Below are 21,843 nucleotides of genomic sequence, written 5' to 3' on the forward strand. Positions count from 1 at the left end.
TGACGGCAAAAGGAGAAGGGGGCAAGCAGAGGATGAGACAGACAGCATCCTGAGTAAACTCTGGGAGATAGTGAAGGACACGTGGGAGCCTGGCTTGCTGCAGTCTGTTGGGTTACAAAGAGTCAGACATGACTTAGTGACTGAACAACAACGTAAATTCATCAAGAAGACAAAAGTAGTGATGAGACAGAAGTTCACATTTTAAGGCAAGGCAAGAAAAATTTAAAGTTGGTGTTTTTTTTTCTCCTGCCCTTTGGCCTCCTCCCTCCCCTCTGGTGTGCATCAGAACCTGCATTATGTTTTAACCATACCTGATCAACCATGAAGATCTATTTTTCTCCTACTGGCTCCAGCCAAGCAATTCCTTCGAAGATAACAATCCTGCCTCAACCCTGAAAGGGGTCAGGGAGACCCACTCTCACCTTGTACATGCAGAGATCTTCAGTGAACTTTATTCACAATAAAGCCATCATATAATTTCCCATAGAGATAGTGACTGCTGTCGACAGACTGGTCAGATGACCTGGGGAGATACTGGACTGCACCAGGCGGAAGTTTACACTTAAATATTTACTTATACCCTTATAAGGAGGCTTCCTGGGTGGCTCAATAGTAAAGAATCTCCAACGCAGGAGAAGTAAGACATGTGGGTTTGGTCCCATTACCCCAGTCCAAGCTCACTCATCACACAACAGGCCACTAAATCTGAGACAAGATGTTGAGACAAGGAAGGAGCTTTATTTGGGAGCCAGCTGACCAAGGAGATGGCAGGCCAGAACCTCAAAATAACCATCTTGTGGGGCCTGGATGCCAGGTTTGTTTTTTTTTATGGGTAAGATTTGGGGGGAGGTGAGGCAACAGAGGGAAAAGATTATTCAGCCGTTACAAATGTCCCTTACAATGGCAAGTCTCAGACAGGAGGATGCACTAGTGTCACTTCCTTACAGTCCTTCACAGGTGGGCAGCCATGAGGTACACGGACAATAACAAAAGTAGTAAGATGAGGGTTAAAGTCACAGAAGCAGATCCAGCATAAATTCAAAAATAACCTTTCCCAATCACAACCCCTGGGTCAGGAAGATCCCCTGGAGGCGGGCATGGCAACCCACTCCAGTATTATTGCCTGGGAAATCCCATGGACAGAGGAGCCTGGCAGGCTATAGTCCCTGGAGTTGCAAAGAGTCAGACACGACTGAGCTCTCAAACACACCATTATTAATGTCACCAGCTATATTCCTTATATTCTGCCCATTTTACGAGATTATTGCTTCTTGCATTATATGTGACTGAGGCTCAGATAAAATTAATGATGATTCAGTTCAGTTCAGTTCAGTCACTCAGTGGTGTCCGACTCTTTGCGACCTCATGAATCACAGCACGCCAGGCCTCCCTGTCCATCACCAACTCCCGGAGTTCACTCATTAGGTGACTTGAAACGATTGGCCAAATGTAGAGTTCTATCAGATGAACTCTTATAGAGTTCTACGTATGGGAAGAAGCAACAAGAGGGAACCATTTCCTAGACCATAACAGACCAGTGAGGCAGGCTTATTATTCTAGCTGGAGTCTGGTGCCTTAGACCACGCGGCCATCCTGACGGCCCTTGCTTATTGTAAACAGGGTTCAGTCCAGTTATAGTGCACTGAGTGGCCTGTCAACAAAACCCTTGCCTGACCTGGGTATGAGGATTCCCAGCACCGTGGGACAAACTGGTCACGAAATGCCTCCCAAACCTTGGTTGAAATTAGGACCGAAAGGGAAGCGATTATAAAACAAAGAAGGTTGCCTGTCACCCAGTCCATAACAATCAAGCCATTAGCTGCTGCAGTAACTGACCTGACCCGCTAGGCATTCAGGACAAAGATCAGAATGAGGTGCTATGTGTTCTGGGAAAAGCAGGCCTTCCTGTAGTTAGATACTTTCAAGAGGAGTGTTTTATAAGCCTGGATTCTTGCATCTCTCCATTCTTAGAGAAGCCCTAAAACCATTCATTAAGGTGATTATCCCCCAAGGCCAGCAGCAACCTTCTATGAGATGTGTGATTCACTGCACAAACTCCTTTCACCAAAGTCACGTGTATAGTGGGTGGCCACCCCCTTCATCTCTTTGGAGTAGTTCTCAGAGCTCTCTGAGAGACTGACTTCTCCTGGGTTATAATCCTCAGTTTGCTGTGAGTAAAATTTTTTGTTTCTTTCTTAGATTGACTACTGATTAACTTTTTCCTTGACATCAAGTAACAGCAAGAGTGCAGGAGACAGGTGATTACATCCATGGGACAGTTTTCTGGCTGCTGCCATTTGGTGACCATCTACTGTCTCTCTGTTCAAGCATCGAGCAAAGTGCTTTCCATATGTTCCTTTATTTAATTAAACCCTCCTGCGAGGGCACCGTTACCCCCATTTTCCAGAGAAGGAAACTGAGGCTCACAACCTCAGGCTGTACTATCTTTTCCAACAGGAAGAACAGCACGTATGCTAAGTTGCTTCAGTCATGTCCAACTCTTTGTGACCCTGTGAACTGTAGGCCGCCAGGCTCCTCTGTCCAGGGGATTTCCCAGGCAAGAATACTGGAGTGGGGTGCCATGCCCTCCTCCAGGGGATCTTCCTGACCCAGGGATTGAACCCATATCTCTTATGTCTCCTGCATTGGCAGGCAGTTCTTTACCACAAGCACCACCTCGGCAACCCAACCGTTTATTAAGGTAACCATGACTCTCAATGTTTCATTTCCTGTTTAAGATGATCGTAGGAAGCAGGTATTATATAAGCAAATTAAACAAAAAATTTGGGGGCAGCCACTATGTCCCAGGAGGTGCTGGGTGGCAGGAACACAGCAGGTGACAGTCCTTGCCTTTCTAGAGTGTTTCATCCAGGAGGGAAAGTGGACCTGAACAGATACATACATGGGATGATTTGTTTCAAAATCCCACCTTCTGCCTCCCAGCTGGAAGGAAGTTCTTACCAGGGGAACACACAGAAACCTTCAAACTGGAAGCAAAGACCCAAAACTTCTCTGTTTCTTATTTGCAGCAAAAAGGTTCCAGCCTCCTACAGCTTCCAAAGGGCAAATCCAAACAGTTACTAATCAGGGGAGTGAGGGAATGCAGAAACAAAGGAAAGGCAGTCAAGAAACAATGGCACAGCAGTAGAACAGGGTGTACAGAACAATCTGACATGTATCTCTGAGTTCTTCAGTAGGAGCCCAGGTGGGGAATGGTAACTTCAGGCCAAGCATAAGCACATGGACCCTTTCTGGCTGGAATCAGGAGCCTTTCTGGCTGGAATCAGGAGCCTGCTGACTGAGATTCCTGGAACACCACCCTGTAACCTCAGCACCCACCAGTCAGAGGAAGCCTGTAGCCCTGGAACACACCCTGCAGCCCTCCCTCCAAACCCCAAAAACCATCAGGGAGTTCAGGCTACTCGAGCATGAGCCACCCACTCTCCTTGCTTGGCCCTTGCAATAAACCTTTTCTGCTCCAAACTCTGAGGTTTCAGTATATCTGGCTTCACCATGCTTCAGGGACTGAACTTGGGTTTGATAACACTCAGGTTCAGTCAGTGATATTGTAGGGCTAGACTGCGAAGTGTCTAGAACAAACAATTTGGAGAAAATGAGGAGTGAGAGATGAGACTAGACCAGGGGGCTGTGAGAGTCAGGCTACGAAGGGGCTCACACGCCAACCATGCAAAGGCATTTGGACCACTCTGCAGGCAACGGAGGAGTCATCAGTGTTATAAAGTAGAGGAGAGAAGGGATGACCCTAGTTTTCGGTAGATCACTCCAGAAGGAGAGCTGGGGACCAGCGGGGTGTGTAGAGTGGGAGAGAGGAGCCTGACCAGAGGCCACCCAGGGTGGGTGTTGAGAAGCTGGCTCATGAGGGCCTTGGTGTCCTAATCAGGATTCTGGCTTTTTCCTCTCTGTTGAAGGGGTCTGGCATCTGGAATATCCATGAGATTTAATCTCTCCTTGTGTTGTTTCCTTCCAATTGATGGCAAGAAGGGTAATTATTATATGTAGCTAACATCTGTTGGCCTCAGCATCCTAGGTCTACAAAGTAAAGTCTCATTTACGCTTATGTCCCAGTGAGGAGTCTCCACGTCCTGCCCCCTCTACCTACCTAGGCAGAAAATTAGATGCCTTTTAGAGTACCAATGAGGTATTTGGAGGAGTTCTCAAAGGTGTCTGGCTTCTCAGGTGGTGCAGTGGTAAAGAACCTGCCTGCCAATGCAAGAGACTCAAGAGATGCGGGTTCCATCCCTACATTGGGAAGATACCCTGAAGGAAACCCACTCCAGTATTCTAGGCTGGAGAATTCCATGGACAGAGAAGCCTGGCAGGATCTATGTTCCATGAAGTCACAAAGAGTCAGACATGACTGAGCACACATGCACACACACCAAAGGTATCTGTTCCCTGCCGCCCCCCACCACTCAGAACCTGACACGTCTCTAGCAGCTGCTCTAACACCCACAACCACAAAACCACTTGGGGAAGCCCATCTCCCACCTCTGCGGACAGAGCTTATCACAGGACACCAATACTCTTGCCACCGTCACCTCCAAATTGCTACAAGGTCTGCAAAACGTGGAGCTCCAGGGGTACCACTCTGACCGGGGGTTATGGCCTCATTCTCAAATCTGGGCCATAATTTGGAAGGCCAAAAGACTCCCCAGACAGCGTCTGGGGAAATGATTCTCAAGACTAGCTCAGGGGTCCCCAACCTCTGGGATCCAATGCCTGATGACCTGAGGCGGAGCTGATGTAATAATAAGAGATAAAGTGCATAATAAATGCATTGCACTTGAATTATACCCAAACCACCCCCCATCCCCAGTCCATGGGAAAAAACTGTCTCCCATGAAATGGCTCCCTGGTGCCACAAAGGCTGGGGACCATGGTGTTAGCCCCCCATCACTGAGGGTTGGTCCGAGCAGTTCCCCCACTAAACTCCAAGGAGACCCAAATAAACCTGGATCTTTTTGCGCTTTTAGGCCCCTCTTCACAAGGTTTGGCTTCTCAGGCACCCTGCCCCCCACTATGAAGTGTTAGTCGCTCAGTCCTGTCCGACTCTTTGCTACCCCAGGGACCGGGACTCGCAAGGCTCTTCTGTCCATGGGATTCCCCAGGCAAGAATGCTGGCGCGGGCTGCCCTTCCCTGCCCCTCACTGCACCCGCCTCCCAGATGCCCCAGCAGCGCCTGCAGCCAGTGCCCCCAGGGTTGGCACAGCCCCTGCATACCACCCTCTCCCACGCACCAAGGCTCAGCTCTGCCCACCCCCGTCTGTGCAGAAACTCACAGGATCCTCGACGCTGGCAGCGGGAGCCCCGCGGGATTCAGGAGACTGTAGCTAGGGGTCGCTGGAAGGTGGGACAGAGGGTTCCGGATCCTCAGCTCAGGGGTCTTTGCTTCCAGCCCCTGGTGGGAGGAGAGAGAACACTGGAGAAGCCCAGACGGGAAGGTTATGATTAGGAACAGTGGTAGTAAGATTAGCCCTGCTTCCGGAAGGAGTGTCGGGGCTGGAGAGGTGTGGGCGTCAAGCTTTGCGAAACAAAGGGCACCACCGGGTTGTGTATCTGACACAGCTCATACCTAGTAAAAGCCCATTGACTCCTCCTTTACCAGAGGCCTTTTCTCAAAGGGCTCCCGCTCTGAGTGTGGTTTTCTAACTCTGGGGCAGGGAGCCCCAGAACAGGGCAGGGTCCAGGTCCTACCCGTTTCAAGGGGAGCACATGCCCAGGTGTCAGCCACATATGTCGGGTTACTAAATAAGATCTTCATTTAAGAATAAAAGCAGCTATCCTTTATCCCACCTCAACATTTAGAATCGGCCTAGGGAAAGCCCTGAGGTGGACATTCCCTGGCGGTCCAGTGGTAAGGATTCTGGACTTTTACTACAGGGTGCACCAGTTCGATACCTGGCTGGGGAACTAGACCTGCAAGCTACACGGCAAGGCCAAAAAATAAATTTAAAAAAGAAAGGAAGAGAAGTCAGAACTTGACGAGTAGTCAGGCAGCACACAGATAAGAAGAGTGTGACTGATGGGAACCGCCACTTGTCCACCAGTGTTCATCTCTCCATCTCGGTTCACTCACAGAGACCTCAGAAAAGCAGTTACCCACGCCTCCTCCAGGAAAGGTCACATCTCCCAGCCTTTCTCGGAGCTAGGTGTGCCCCGCTTCACTAAATCATGGTCAAGCAGAATGAAGCTAGAGTGGAGTAAGCAGTTCTCGGAAATGTCCTTAGAAGGCGTATTAAGGAGGGTTCTCCAGAGAAACAGAACTGAACAGGAGATCTATACAGAGATTTATTACTACAGATTGGCTCACGTGACTTTGGAGGCTGAGGAGTTCCTCGATCTCCCCACAGCAAGCTGGAGCCCCGGGGAAGTCGGTGGTATAATTCAGTCTGAGTCTGAATGCCTGAGAACCAGGGAAGCTGACAAAGTAAATCCCAGTCCACAGACGAGAGGAGATGAAATGAAATGTCCCAGCTCAAGCAGGAAAGAAGAAGAGGGGAAAGTCTCCTCTTACTCAACCTTTTGTTCTATTCAAAGCCTCAATAGGTTGGACAATGTCCTACCTCATTGGGGAGGGTGATCTAATTCTCTAAAGCAACTCATTCAAATGCTAATCCTATCAGGAAACACTCTCACAAAGACACCCAGAAACAGTGTTTAAACTGGGCACCTGTGGCCAGTCAGGGTGACACATAAAATGAACCGCCACAAAGGGAGATGGTAATTCATCACTTCCTCCTACCTGCTGACCAGAATTTGACTGATGGCTGGAACTCCAACAGCCATCTTGGGCCATGAGTTCACCTTGAGACTGGAAGCCACATACAGCAGACATGAAAGGAACAGTGGGGTATCACTCCAGCCCACACTGCCTTCCTTCCATCACTGTGATTATGAGTGACAAACACCTCTGTAAGATTTATGCTAGTTGTTTTCATTTTTTTCTATTACTTGTAACCAAACATCTTCATGACTAAATGCCAAAATATCACATTTGATGAAATGTGGTGGGTCCTTTGGGGGCTTTTTTGTCATTCATTGCTGCCTTTATTAGTAGAGTGTATTTGGACTCACATTCTCATTTCAACCACTGACTTTTCATTTAGGAAACATCTGACTATAGCTGCTGAGCACTTAATAGAGCAAGAGGTTTGGAGGAGGGAGGATAAATTCCAAATTTAAGGCAGAACAAACCACTTCCTCCATCATTCATTTGTTCATTTTCATCAACCAAAATGCTGACTGACTCTTTTCCAGGGGTTATGCAGTATCTCACTGAATTGTCACCAACACCACCATGAGGAAGGCATCATCCCCATGTTCCAGATGAGGAAACTGAGGTTCTGAGAAGGAGATGGCAGAGTGATGATCAGTCTGCCTCCCTTGATTCCACAGTAATTATCCTTCAAAATCATCAGACATATTTTCATTTGACTAGTGGGAACTTGACTGCACAGACTTAATCCAACAAGGCAGAGAATGAAATAGTATGAAGTGTTCAATTTCCAGGTGATAAGAGGCTGGGGTCAGGCAATCAACTAACCACGACCCACTGAGTGCCTGGTGTGTGCCATGCACCCTTTTTAGAGTGGGTTGTCGCTGATGTGGTGTTTACAGGGCACCTTCCCTCTGAAGTGTGAGCATCTCTGTTTCTGTGCAGAGCCCACACTGCCCTGGCACACTCTCATTGTTCAGATGGAAAAAGACCAGCCAGGGGTACTGGGAGCTGGGTCTGGTTCCACTTGTACCACCTGCCAGCTGTGCGCCTTCAGAGAGGTTGGTTAACTTCTCTGGTCTTCTGTCTTTTCTTTCAGGGCCTTCAAGGTTTTCCCCCCACCCCTCTGATGGTGTTCAAGTGTTCCTTAATTCAAAGTTGGTCAAAGCTCATCAGGCAGTGCCATTTAGAGTTTTCTAGGAAATTACACTCTTAGTGGAAACTCAGGAACCTTCCGTTAGGCCCCCCAAATAATTCACATAAATAAATATTAAGCTTCAGTTGCAGTTTCCTTTTGTAAAAGACAGACGATGTTTGAGGAGGAACTGTAGTTATAGTTGAACTAGTTCCTGGAATCTTGTTTTCACCTTCTCCTTGATCATTTTCTTTTAGGAACCTCCTCTGGGAAGGAGCCCCATCGTAATGTGTTTCAAAAGTACACTTGGTAGTAAGAAGCTGGGGTTCTTGATTACACTAACAAACAGACAGAACCAGAGTCCCGAGTCGGTCTTGGAGCTGTGATTCTACAGATCAGAATAAGGCCGGGAAAAAGTATGCTTAAGAAGCACCCACGGACTTCCCGGGTGGTCCAGTGGTTAAGAATCCAACTGCCAATGCAGGAGGCGTGGGCCTGATCCCTGGTCTGGAAAGATTCCACATGCCTCAGGGCAACTAGGCCTGTGTGCCCCAGCTACTGAGCCCCTGCACCCTACAGCCTGTGTTCCACAATTGAGACAGCCCTTGTCGCTGCAACTGGAGAAAGCCTGCATACAGCAACAAAGAGGCAGCACACCCAAGGATAAATAAATAAGTGAGAAGCACTCAGTTCCTGGGCTAAACCAAGACGAGAGTCCAAGTCCTAAGGTTACAAGAAAGTTGGAGTCAGAAGCTTGAGTCCTGATCTTCCTGTGTATTAGCTGTGTGATCTTGGGCAAGTGTTTTACTGAACTCACAAAGTACTGATGAGCAGGTGTCCATATCATCTGTCAGATCATCATGGGCCCAGCTGAAGGGCTGATGAGTGGAAAGAGAGAAGGCCATGGGTGTCCCATAGCCTGGAGGGGAGATTACCAAAGGGCAGGAACCCCTGAAGGTGAGCAATGCCACCAAAGCGGACGGGCACGCGAAATGACTTCCCTGAGAAAAGGCCGTTCAGGATGTGAAAGACGACTAGGACGTGACCAGGTGAGCGGGTGGGCTGAGCGCACTGCAGGGATAGCACAATGCGGCAGAGCCGGGTGCCCACCTGAACTCCTGACTCAGACCCTTTGAGGAGTCAAGAAAGAAAACTAGAAAGTGACAGGGGAGTGGGGGAACTGTGATGGGAGTGGAGGGAGATCACTCGGGCTCACCTCAGCGCATGCGCCCTAACTCTAAAGGGAAGTCACTCAAGGATGCCGGACCCTCGTGGAGCCATCAGACGCTGCAGGCCCTTCCTGGGCCCTGAATCTTCACTGGTGAGTGAGGCGCTCCTGCCTTCTCTCTTTCTTTCTCACCACCGTGGTCTACTTCTCTGCCCAGGGGAGCCAGGCTTTCACTCTGGAAGCCAGATCCTGTCCCAGCTTTGCTCAGAAGTCCTGAGGGTCGCCACCTCAACCTGGACTCAGAACAACTTGGAAATTGCCCAGGGTGGCCTCTGATGAGCTTCCCCCTTCCACCCGCCCCCCAGCTCCAGCCTCCTTGTGGCCCCCAGGCCCCAGCAGACTGCCCTCAGGCTGCGTGCTGGCTGCGTCTTCCCCCTGGGGTCTCAGCCCTTCCCGAAGGCTCCCCATCAATGTAGCTCTGGTTTTCTTTGGGGCACCTGTCATCTCAGATACCTACTTGTCTAGTTCTTTCCTGTCTGCTCCTTCCAGTAGAAGGGGAGCTCCTGGGAACAGAGATCTGGGGTCTGCTTACTGCCATCTGCCCCAGAGTGTGGGGCAGAGCACCAGCCCATAATATCTGAACAGGCCCTATCTCGCATGGTTGGTCAGTTCGAATAATACTATTATCGCATAGATAGCATTGAGTTTAGTAAATGTTGTGTTGGTCAAAATTTTTGTCCAACATATTTGTCCAAAATGTTTGTCCCAAGCGATTTATTTGGCCAACTCAGTACTTAGGAAGGACTCCCCTGTTTGTTTCTACCCCAATCTCCCGTCTTCCAGGCTCCCAGGAGAAGTCCTTCCCGGAGCACCATTCATCCCCGGGGCCCCCACTGGCCCCTCTGCCCTGCCTGCCAGCCCCTGGCTGTCCCTGACTGACCTGCGGGTTCCCTGCTGCCCCGCTGCTGGCTTGGCTGTGCCCCTGGAGGAAACGGCATGCGTCACGGTTGCACACACTGTGGCCCAGGCTGTTCGGACTCTAGCCTTTGTCCTGCTGCCCCTGGACCCCGTGTGGCCGGGGCCTGGGTGTGGCCATCACCCTGGGTGACATCCAGTGCATGCCAGGGCATGTAGCGAAGCTGGACCATTTTGCAGAGAAAAGAAAACCCTTCCCTGAGCCCTGACTAAGGCTTCGTTCCTCGGGACCCACACAGAAACAGACGGCCTTCATCCGAACGTCTCCCGCAGTGACCCGGGGTCAGGGGCACAGAGCCTGCTGACGCCCCCGCCCCCGTCCTACCACCCGCCTGCAAGATAGATGGAGACAGCGAGCAGTCTGCAGCGGGGAGGCCCAGGAGTGTTCCGGAAAGGCTCTCTCCTCCTGCCTCCTGCTCACAACTCACGGGGAATTAAACAGTAAGCAGGGTCTCGTGAAAGCCGCTCTGAGAAGCAGACACAGGTTCCAAAGGGTCTTATTTCTTTTTATATTTTTCCGATCTTACTTTTCTAAGTTTATTTTTAATTGGAAGACGATTGCTTTGCAACGTTGTGCCGGTTTCCGCCGTACATCAGCATGCATCAGCCATACGTACACATCTGTCCCCTCCTTGCACCTCCCTCCCCTCCGCACTCCATCCCACCCTCGAGGTTGTCACAGAGCCCCGGGCTGAGCTCCCTGCATCATACAGCAAGTTCCCGGCTATCTATCTGACACAGGGTAATGTATATGCTTCAGTGTTACTCTCTCACGTCAGTCTGCCCCACCTCACCCTTGTCCAAAGTCTGTTCTCTAGGTCCGTGTCTCTAGTCTTGCCTGTAAATAGGGTCGTCAGTACCACTTTTCTAGATTCCCTGTATATGTGTTCATATATGATATCCATTCTTCTCTTTTTGACTTACTTGACTCTGTGTAAGGCTCTAGGTTCATCCAGCTTACCAGAACTGACTCAAAAGGGTTCATTTTAATGCCAAGCGGTCTTTGATTCACCTAGATAGTTGCATTGAACAAGAGGCTTCTGGTTAGCTGAGGTGTCTGGATCCCCTGGAGAAGGGAATGGCTACCCACTCCAGTATTTTGGCCTAGAGAATTCCATGGACTGTACAGTCCATGGGGTGGCAAAGAGTCGGACATGACTGAACAACTTTCACTTTCACTTTGGACCTGGCCACAGAGCCTGTATGCAAGGTGGTGTGAATCTGTGCACAGAGGTTGCTTGATTCTTTCAGACTCTCAGAACAGACCTGTGTAAACATCCACCATGAAGAGGAGAAATAACGCACCTGTGGTCACTACATGGACGGCAGCTCAGACCCCGGGGCCTCCGAAGACCCCATCTGCCAGGTCACCAGCACTGCTCAGAGCGAAACAGGGCAGATGAATAACAGCAAAGCTGGAGACAGTGAGAAGCAGGCTGAGAAAAAACAAAGCAAAGCAAGAGGAGATTGACACGTTAGCCACGATTGTTTCTGGGAGCAATGGGACAAAAGTCTTTTCCTTTTCTTTTAAAATTCTTTCTGTATCTGCCAGATTTTCTATTTTACAAACCTTTGTTTGAAAGCATGACCGTTACAAGATGAAAACTCTTTGAAGGAAAAAAAAGATCCATAGCATTGTATGAACATACCTCCATTCAATCCCTCCTTTTCTATTTTTTTAGGTTTGAAAGTTTTTCTATTGTTTGAGTTTATAAGTGATACATTTGGGTAACCAGCTTTTCTAGGAAAAAAATGAGAGTTTAAAGATGCATTTAGTTTTCAATCTGGAACTTTTTAGTTTAAGGATTTCATGCGTGTAGTGTTAGTTGCTCAGTGGTATCCAACGCTGTGACTCCAGAGGCCCATCAGGTTCCTCAGTCCATAGAATTCTCTAGGAAAGAATATCAGTGTGGGTAGCCATCCCCTTCTCCAGGGGACAGTCCTGGCCCAGAGATCAAACCCTGGCCTCTTGCATTACAGGCAGATTCTTTACCATCTGAGCCACAAGAGAAGCCCACTTTAAAGGACAATTGCTTGATAAGTTCTATAATCATCACAATGCATTGTTTGGAAATATTTTTTTTACGGATAGCTTTTATTTCATTTACACAGTTGTAAAGTTTTATCTGTTCAGGGACTAAACTGCTTTCAGGGAGTTGAGTTTGCCCCGAGACACCATATCAGGACAACCCTCTTATTTGTCTATTATTAGCTTCAATGGAGGTTTTAAAAATAAAATTTTAAACTGCAGCTTCAGCTGATGCATCCAATGGGATAGCTACTGAACTTGATAATTATAAGATTTCCTAGAATAAGTTTAATTGGCATACAGATGCTTGCAATCACCTGTTATTGTTGCTATAAATATCTCTCTTGCCTTTTCAAGCCCTGGGTAAAGCTGCACTAATTGTTTTAGCCTCCAGAACAATGATAGTTAGCCATCACACATTTATGGGACCTCACTGCAGCCTATTGTTTTGACTCAACTGGGACAGATGTCTGTGTAGCTCAGAGAAACTCCTCACACACACAAAAGGCAGTTAAAAAACTATTTTCATTCTTGTAGGAAAAGGTCACTTTTTTTTTACCCTTTGGTTGTTAGGATAAGGTTTACAAATCCATGCTTATATTTATATCTAGCTAGGTCATCTTCTAGAATTTCACTCTGAATTGACAGGGATAAAAATAATTTGAATATAAGCCATTTTGTCTCTAAATATATATGTCTGACTTTAAACCCTTGTTCTGCTTCTAACTAGCTGTGTGACCCTGGGCAGCTCACACAGTTTCTCTGATCCTTGTTTATAAAACAGGGATGGTAATGTACACTCCATAAGATGTATTTCCTGGAAGAGTGCTATTTTTTGGAAAAAAGATTTTGGAAATTAAAGTATGTGGTGGCGTGAAACACCCAGAGCATATGTAAATTCACTTCCTTTTCCCCTTCTGATTCTCAGAGAAGAATGTCAGTTTTATTCAATTAAGCAAACATTAATTGAGCACTCATTACATGCAAAATCCTGGAGATACCAACACTCCATTTGAGATTTTTAAGAAGTTCATCTCTGCTAAGCAGGACAGACCCCTGCTATGTCCTCAAAGTCTAATGGAAGTGCTCAGGGATCTGAGGAAAAGGAATATTAGTTTTGCCTGGTAAAAAAGGTTTTCACAGAAACATTTAAGAGCTTCAAGCTAGGTCCTGAAGGATGAATAGTTCTGACCTGAAAGAGAAGCAAGATTTGGAAAACGGAAAAAGGAAAAGACACCGTAAGACAAAAGCAAGAAGGAAGACGGGGCAGTAAACGTGAGCAGTGTGGCCGAGGCCACTGCGGAGATCCGGGTCTCCTCGGAGGAGAGGACCGAGAACCAGAGAGAGAACGATGGGAGACAGAGTCGCCAAAGGCCTAGAGATACCTGTGGCTCGTCCACACTGCCCCTGCCAGTGTCCGGCCCTTTAACGCAGCCCGAGGTCCAGAAAGGCAAGTGTGGGCACTCCAGTGGAAGGTCAGTACACACCTATCACCTGTAATTATTTACTCAGCAGACACTCACTGAGTATCTCCTATGTGCCAGGCCCTGTCTGAGACCCTTGGGAGGCAACAGGGAGCAAAACACGGCTCCTGCCTTCATGGGTTCCATTCTCCCAGGGCAAAGTCACAGTCATCAGATGCACAGGTAACCGTGCTGTAGAATACAGTTTTAAGGAATAGAGCTGTGAAGTAAAAGACAGCGTAGGGGATGCACGAGGGCTGTTTTCCAGGGGTGGGAGGTGATGCTTAAGCAGAGATCCGAGTTATCTGAACAACCCTGGGAGAGGCTTCCAGGGAGAACCACGACAGGTTCAGTGCCAAGGCCCTGATTCGGGGCCGCTCCACAGTCTCGGGGAAGAGCCAGGAGCCTGGGTGTTCCCAGGGCAATGCCAGGAAACAAGGTCAGAGATTTGAGGGTGCAGATGAGGCTTCCTAAACCCTAAGCTCTATAACATGCCCCCAATCACGCTCTGACCTTCTGAGCTTGGTGCTCCCGGGATCTGAACTTGGCTCTTGCAGGCAGAGCCTCCTGACCCTCCGGAGGCTCCCTCTGCCCTCACTCGAACCCCTGCCCCGGTGCCCCCGGGGCGCACAAGCCCAGACACTCGAGCTCGGAAAGGCGGTGTCTGCAGGGCTGCGGTCACGCGGCGGCTGAGCCTCCCCGCAGCGTCCTCACCGGCTCTCATCCCGCTCCTCCGGCGGCCCGGAAGGGCGGGCCGGGCCCTGGCAGGCTCGGCTCCGGCACTGCCCTCTGCCCGAGCGGCTCCCCGGGGTCATCTCGCCCCGCCGCCCCTCACCCTCTGACTGACCCTGAGCACAGGCCCTTCCGTCGGTTCCAACCCCGAGCCGAGCCGCGCTGGACGGTTTCGCAGGATTTACAGGGGGCTCAGGGACCCCCGGGGGACGTAACCAGAGCACCTGCCAACCGCCCCCGCCTCGGCGGCCCTCAGGACCCCCAGGCCTCCCGCAACCGCCCCCGCGCGGCTCAGCCGCCTCCCGGGCAGCCCCTGCCCCGGGCCCGGGCCCTCAGACGGGCCCTCAGAGAAGCAGGCCGCCGCGCCGCCCAGGCCCAGGCCCGCCCTCCGCGCCACTTCCTGTCCCAGAATCCCCTCTTCCTGCCTGATTGACAGCAGCGTCGCTGCGGGAGACCCTGCCCAGCACCCCGGGGCCTTGGAGCCCAGCTTGGTCATCCTGAGTGAAACCCAGGGCCCCTGAGACTGAGTTCACGAGCAGAGTTTACCCCAAACTGCATTCCCTTTATTGTCCTTCCCAGAGCCCCTCAGGACTGAGGAGAGTCAAGGAAAAGGAGGGATTGCGGCCAAGCAGGAACCTGGGGGCCCTCCTGGATACAAAAGCCCCTCCGTGCGCCGCGTCTCCTGTTTGTAGAAAAAAGGCCTGGGTCCCCTAGGTCTCCCTGAGCTCCAAAGAGCCAACTCATGCGGTTAACGATTAGAAGAGGAGTCACTGGACTCCTGGAGACACAGAAGAATCTGGTGCACACCTCGAGTTGTTCTGTAACACCTAACACCCCACCAGGTGGGGGATGGTGACTGTGCTGAGCACAAGCGCGGAGACCCCAGGCCAGAAGCGTGGTGATCCCTAAACCAGCGCCCGCTACCTCACCGCCGACCAATCAGAAGTCAGGCATCCTAGGACCCTCCCCTAACCCTGTCTCCAAAACGCTCACCTGGAAGCCATCAGCGGTTCAGGTCTTTTGAGCCTGAGTCTCCCGTTATCCTCTGTTGATGTCCTGCAAGTCAACCCTGACTTTGCTGCCAACACCACTGTCAGAATTTGGCTCTTGGTGAATCAAGCTTACGAACCCTCCCTCGGTAACAAGAGCTTTGCCTCAGTCTCACTCAACTGCCGTGATATGGGTGGAATCAATTTAGTTCAGTTCAGTTCAGTCAGTCGTGTCCAACTCTTTGCAACTCTAAGGACCTGCAGCATGCCAGGACTCCCTGGCCATCACCAACTCCTGGAGTTTACTTAGACTCATGTCCATCAAGTCGGTAATACCATCCAACCATCTCATCTGTCGTCCCCTTCTCCTCCTGCCTTCAATCTTTCCCAGCATCAGGGTCTGCATGGGTGGAATACATACCCCTCAATTCATGTTCAAGTTCGTAGCCCTAATACCTTGAAGCGTGACCTTCTTCAGAGACAGGGTCCTTAGAGATGTAACTGTTAAGACAAGGCCATTAGGATAAGTCCTAATTCACTATGACTGGTATTCTTATATAAAGGGGACATTTGGACAGAAAGACGGACATAGAGGGACGATGCTGTGCAGAGATACAGAGAGCAGGTGGCCGCCTGCAAGCCAAGGACAGAGCCCCTCACGTGAGACAGTCCTGTCTGTGGTACTTGGTTCCAGTGGCCTGAGCAAATGAACCCACACCCCACAAAGGGAGAGGAGTTGTCTCTATTTTACAGATAAGGAAGCTGAAGCTCATAAAGTTTTCATGTTCCCCACAAGGTTCCCCTGGTGGCTCAGTGGTAAAGAATCTGCCCGCCAGTGCAGGAAACACGAGTTTGATCCCTGGGTCAAGAAGATCCCCTGGAGAAGGAAATGGCAATCTGCTCCAGTATTTTTGTCTGGGATACTCCATGGATACAGGAACCTGGCAGGTTTAGGAACCTGAGGATACAAAGAGTCAGACAACTGAGCAACAACAGCAAAACAGCAAGAAGGGTCTGACATCCAGCCGGAGGCTGAGATTCGGGCCGCCAAGACTTCTCCCACCGCCTGGAGCTGCTCCTCTAGATGGGGGCGTGGGAGGTTGGGGGGCCCTGGGGTTTCCCACGCCTGGAGCAGACTGCACCCTTGTGCTGCAGCAGAGGAGGCCCCGATGGTAACCATGGTCACTTGTTCCTTCTGGAGTGAGGCGGAAACCTGTCCAGTGATCTCCCTGGTGCCCACATGGGGCAGGACACCTCCCTCCCAGGGGAGGAAAGGGATCAGATTCTGGGTGGCCAGGAGGAGGAAAGTTTCCTTATTTACATCTGAAAGCTAATGAAAGCCTCAGTGGGAGTTCCAGCTCTTTAACCCCAGGGGGCTGAACCCTGGGAAAATAAGTCAGGTGGTTTCGGGAAATGTGTGAAAGTGACAGTGTGCAGGCCTTGGTGGAGGCCCCTCTCCCAGAATGCCATCATCCCATCGACGCAGCTCAGGGTCTCCTGGCCCCTTCGCAGGGCCTGCTGGCCTTTGCCCCTTTGCCTATGCAACTTCTCCACCCCTGGGGGTGTTTGGGGGCTGGGGGTAGGGGCTGCTCCTACCTCCCCCTTGAACAGGGAAGGAAACCTAAGCTCAAGAATGCACAGAGAGCAGAGCTGAGACTGAAACACAAGATTTTATTGTCTCCCCACAGAAATCTTCTGGAGACCGTTGCCAAGTGCCAGCTGTTTGTTGGAGGGAAAAGTGAAAGTGTGAGTCACTCGGTCCAGTCCAACTCTTTGTGACCCCACGGAGTGTAGCCCACCAGGCTCCTCTGTCCATGAGATTCTCCAGGCAAGAACACTGGAGTGGTTGTCATGCCCTCCTCCAGGGGATCTTCCCCACCCCGGGATCAAACCTGGGTCTTCCACCTTGTAGGCAGATTCTTTTCCGTCTGAGCCACAGGGAAGACTTTGTAGGAGGGAAGGAGAGGAAGGGTGGAAACAGAGGCCTGCCTGCCTCTCTGTTGCATCTGCAGGGCTCGGAGCTCTCTTGTCAACTCGCACCCACCCTGTCTCCTAAAAGTGTTGAAGCTGGGAACCAGGTTGGTCCCTGCACCGAGGCCCTGAGGCCACATGGATCACCCAGGGCTGGGTTTGTGGAGCAGGCTTCTCCCTAGGCAGGGTTGGGGGCTGGGGGGGGTGGTCCTCATCCAGAAAAGGCCATAAGGCTCCAAGGGCCTGATAAGTGCCCCCCATGAAGGTGCTGGGGCCCCAACAGGGGGCTGGCCTCCCCCAGAGCCTCAGGCAAAACCTGCAGAGGAGGCTTTCCCCACTGGAGCTTCTTTCCTGGGGAGGAAATGGGGGGTCATTCCAGCAGATCCAACCCCTGGATAGGAATAAGCTACAGGCACGAGTCTGTCCTCCTTTGTAAAAGATTGAGATAAATTCACATCATGTAGAATTAACCCTTGTCAAGTGTACAGTTCCCTGGCATTTAGTCCATTCACAATGTTGGACAACTACTGTTTCTTTCTAGTCCCAGCATGCCTTCCTCACCTCCTCGTGAAACAGGGGCTCCGCCCCTCCCCCAGCCCCCAGGAGCCCCCACAATCTGCATCTGTCTTGCTGGGGTCACCTCTTCGGGATGCTTCCCACAAATGGAACTGCATGACCCTCTCTTCTCAGCGACCTGCAGAGCACCAGGTGGAGAAGAGCTGAGCTGTGGTTTCCGTTCTGATAATTGTTATCCTGTGTTGAGACTCTCGCGTGTGTTTCATAGTGAAAGTCACACATTTCATGGTAGGAAACCCGAAAACTGACAAAATTCCAAAATGGACACTTAAAATAGCTCCTGGTCCCATTACTCAGAATAACGATGCTAATGTTTCAGAGATAAATCTTCCACTTTTGCCCTCAAGCTAACATCAGTGAGGAGCCAGGCTGTTCTACCCGCTACGTGCTTGGGGTTGGTTTCATGACTTCTCTGTATCTCCTTTCCTCACATGTACAAGGACATGATAATAGTACCCAATTCAGGGGTCGATTGAGAAGGTGAATGAATGAATAATACATGTGAAGAACTGAAGATGGAGCAGGCCACAGAATAAACGCTGAGCCAACACATGAAAGTGAAAGTCGTCCAGTCTGTGACCCCAGGGACCACACAGTCCACGGAACTCTCCAGGCCAGAATACTGGCGTGGGTAGCCTTTCCCTTCTCCAGAGGATGTTCCCACATTGGGATTGAACCCAGGTCTCCTGCACTGCAGGCAGATTCTTCACCAGCTGAGCCACAAGGGAAGCCCAAGAATACTGGAGTGGGCATCTATCCCTTCTCCAGCGGATACTCCCGATGCAGGAATAGAACCTGGGTCTCCTGCATTGCAGGCTGATTCTTTACCAACTGAGCTATCAGGGAAGCCCAGCTATTATCATATTTTCCCCACAACTCAACGTCATGGGCATCATTGTATCTGCAGAGGAAGAAACCCGGGGTCAGAGAGGTTAAGCAACTTGCCAAAAGGCAATGGGAAGCAAACACTGCTTTTCGAGTCCGGGATGCGCTCGGTCGTCATCACCGCCTCCTTTTGCAGAGAAGGTTGGTGTCGCGGTCACGCAGCGAGCTGGGGCAGAGCTGGCTCCCAGCAGACCTGCTGTCTGCCTCCGTCCCGCCCCCACGGCCCCCTCCCGGGCACCGGAGACCTCCTGCCCGGGCCCTCACCTCTGGGCGGCCCCCAGCTTCCATGCTCCCTCCTGGGTCCCCCGGGCTGCGGGTGGCGTCCCCCGGCCGCCCGCTCTGGCCGTCTCGGGGGGACCCGGCCGCGCCCCTGCAGGGGCCCCGGAGAGCAGAGCGGAGCCAGACGCCCCGAGGCCGCCGGCCGCCCGGAGCCGGTCCAGGGCCCTCGGCGAGGCCGCTCCAGGCCGGGCGTCTGCTGCTGCCGGCCGGAGCCAGGCCCCGCCGCCGCTCCCAGACGCCGTCCACCGCGCCTCCCCTCCGCCCGGCGCAGAGCGAGCCCTGAGCGGCCGTGAGCAGCGCCTCGAGCGCTGAAGCTCGGAGCCGGCTCAGCCCGGGGCTCGCGGCGCCGCCCGCTCAGGTGCTCAGCGTTGCTTTGCAACCAGAACAGCCCCTGGGGCCTGGAGCCTCCCTGAGATGCCGCAGGAGAGCTGCGAGGCGGCGGCCTTTTCCCAGGATGCGAATTAAAATCACCACCCGACCAAGACGGCATCACAGACAATTCGCCGGGGAGGACCGCGCGGCTCGAACCCCTGCAGGGCGCTCGCGCCCCGTCCTCCGTCTGTCTGGAGGCCTCTGGAGACCAGGGCACGTCTCGGCAGGAGCTGCGCCCTCCTCACTAGGGGCCCAGGCACTGCCTGGGTCCCGGCCGCCCCCGGGGAGCCCCATCCGGGGGGCGCCTGGCCGGCCTGCCGGGGACGCGGCCTGGCTTGTTGGACGGAAGCTGACTCTGGCAGCGGGACACCCATCCCTCCAGTGAGGCTCAAGCGTCCTCCAGCTGGGGGCTTGGCGGACTCGGGTAAACCTCCCGGTTCCTCAGTTCCCAGGGCGTCCCCAGGTGAAGCCTTGTTCGTGAACTTAGAAATGCCTTGGACTGTGTCCCTGGAGGCCGTCAGGCACCGCTAGTTGATGAGACGACTGAGCAGGTGGAGCCCTGCTGCGTGGATGGTGATGCTGGCGGGTTTGGGTGTGGCCTTGACACCGCAGAAGACTTACAACGTCCACACGGGATAGACCTGTGGGGCAGGTAATGCCTGGGGGACTCTGCCTGCCCAGCCTCTCTCCTTGGCCCTTTTGAACCAACGAAAACTCACTTGTTACACCTGGAAAATCCTGCTCATCCATGACCCATGGAGAAGGCTCCCAACACAGTGGAGGTCCCCACTGCTGCCGCTGCTGCTAAGTCACTTCAGTCGTGTCCGACTCTGTGCGACCCCATAGACGGCAGCCGACCATGCTCTGCCGTCACTGGGATTCTCCAGGCAAGAACACTGGAGTGGGTTGCCATTTCCTTCTCCAATGTGTGAAAGTGAAAAGTGAAAGTGAAGTCGCTCAGTCGTGTCCGACTAGTAGACCCCATGGACTGCAGCCCACCAGGCTCCTCTGTCCATGTGATTTTCATTGACAGATCATGGGATAAAGCAACACGATGGCTCCAACATCTAGAGCAGAGGTCCTCAACCCTTGGACCACAGACGGGTCCCAGTCCATGGCCTGTTGGGAACCAGGTTGCACCAAAAGAAGTGAGTGGTGGGCGAGCAAGTGAAGCCTCCTCTGTATCTACAGCCACTCCCCATCGCTCCCATCACCGCCCGAGCTCCGCCTCCTGTCCGACCCAGGACAGAACTAGATTCTCAGAGGGCGAGAACCCTACTGTGAACTGTACCCACAAGGGATCTAGGTGGCATGCTCCTTACGAGAATCTGATGATCTGATTCTGCATTTTGGTGAGGTGTACAATTATTTCATTATATATCCCAATGTAATAATAATAGGGGTAAAGTGCACAATAAATGCAATGCGCTTGAATCATCCTGAAACCATCCCCTCCCCACCCTTGGTCTGTGGAAAAATTGTCTTCCATGAAACTGGCCCCTGGTGCCCAGAAGCCTGGGGACCATGGCTCCAGACCACCCTCCTGTCGTCCGAGCAGCAGACCCTCCTGGGGGTGCCCCTCAGCTGGCTGGACCCTCTTCACCTGCTGCCAAAGCCCCCGCCAGGTCTGGGCATCCCCTCTCCCACCTGCTCAAGGGAGCTGGCGCCTCTGAGCCCACGGGCAATGGATGCGGCTTGGTCTGAGCCATCTGTGGTCCCTCCTCGCCCACATCCGTGATGGCTTAGGAGTAGCCATGGGAGGCGACCCTTGTTCCTGAGGGAAAAGGAGAGGGTCCTTTGGGGATTGGGGGAGGATTTCCTCTCTGATGGAAAGGCTGTGTGAGGAGAAATCACCCCTCCTGTTCCCGGACGTGGTTCTGAGAAGATTCGTGGTCAGAGGCTGAGCAGCCATGAGACAAACCTGAGAACAAAGCCAGCAAACCAAGCAGCGCAGAAAGCACCCAGGCCCTGGGTCAAATCAAACAGCACCTCCCAGCTGACGTTGTGCTACCTGTTCGCTCTGCTGTGCTTAGTCACTCAGTCGTGTCCAACTCTGTGTGACCCCACAGACTGCAGCCCGCCAGGCTCCTCTGTCCCTGGGAATTCTCCAGGCAAGAATACTGGAGCAGGTGGCCATGCCCTCCTCCAGGGGATCTTCCTGACCCAGGGATCGAACCCAGGTCTCTTGCACTGTAGGCAGATTCTTTACCATCTGAGCCACCAGGGAAGCCCGCTACTTATGTATGAAATAGTGAATCTGTTTTTGCTGAAGCTGTTGCTGTCCACACTTGAATGTGTGTGAGGATCACTCGGGGAACTTGTTAAAGCACAGGGGGTGGCTCCCGGCGGCGCAGACGCGAGAGACGCCCGGCTCCCGGCGGCGCAGACGCGAGAGACGCCCGGCTCCCGGCGGCGCAGACGCGAGAGACGCCCGGCTCCCGGCGCAACCGACCACGTGCAGAATCGTGGCTGAGAGGAGCTGCCCCGCGCCCAGAGTTAGGGCGGTGGCCGAGAGGAGCTGTACCACGTCCAG

At 52.1% G+C, this 21,843-nt stretch overlaps 1 protein-coding gene across 2 annotated transcripts in view; it reads right to left on the bottom strand.

Moving 5' to 3' along the window:
* The window catches only part of PROM1 (prominin 1), a 158,396-nt gene extending 143,833 nt beyond the window's left edge, over positions 1–14,563 (bottom strand). For both annotated transcript variants that reach the window (XM_088836536.1, XM_088836535.1), the window contains exons 1-3: positions 14,020–14,563; positions 11,320–11,450; positions 5,301–5,419 (exon numbers count right to left, since the gene is read on the bottom strand). The gene's annotated coding sequence lies outside the window, so the exon portion shown is untranslated. The remainder of the gene's footprint in view (positions 1–5,300; positions 5,420–11,319; positions 11,451–14,019) is intronic.
* Between the last annotated feature and the right edge of the window lie 7,280 nt (positions 14,564–21,843).

The sequence above is a fragment of the Moschus berezovskii genome, chromosome 5, assembly GCF_049115385.1.
Source record: "Moschus berezovskii isolate FMDL1 chromosome 5, NW_MosBer_1.0, whole genome shotgun sequence".
NCBI lineage: Eukaryota > Metazoa > Chordata > Mammalia > Artiodactyla > Moschidae > Moschus > Moschus berezovskii.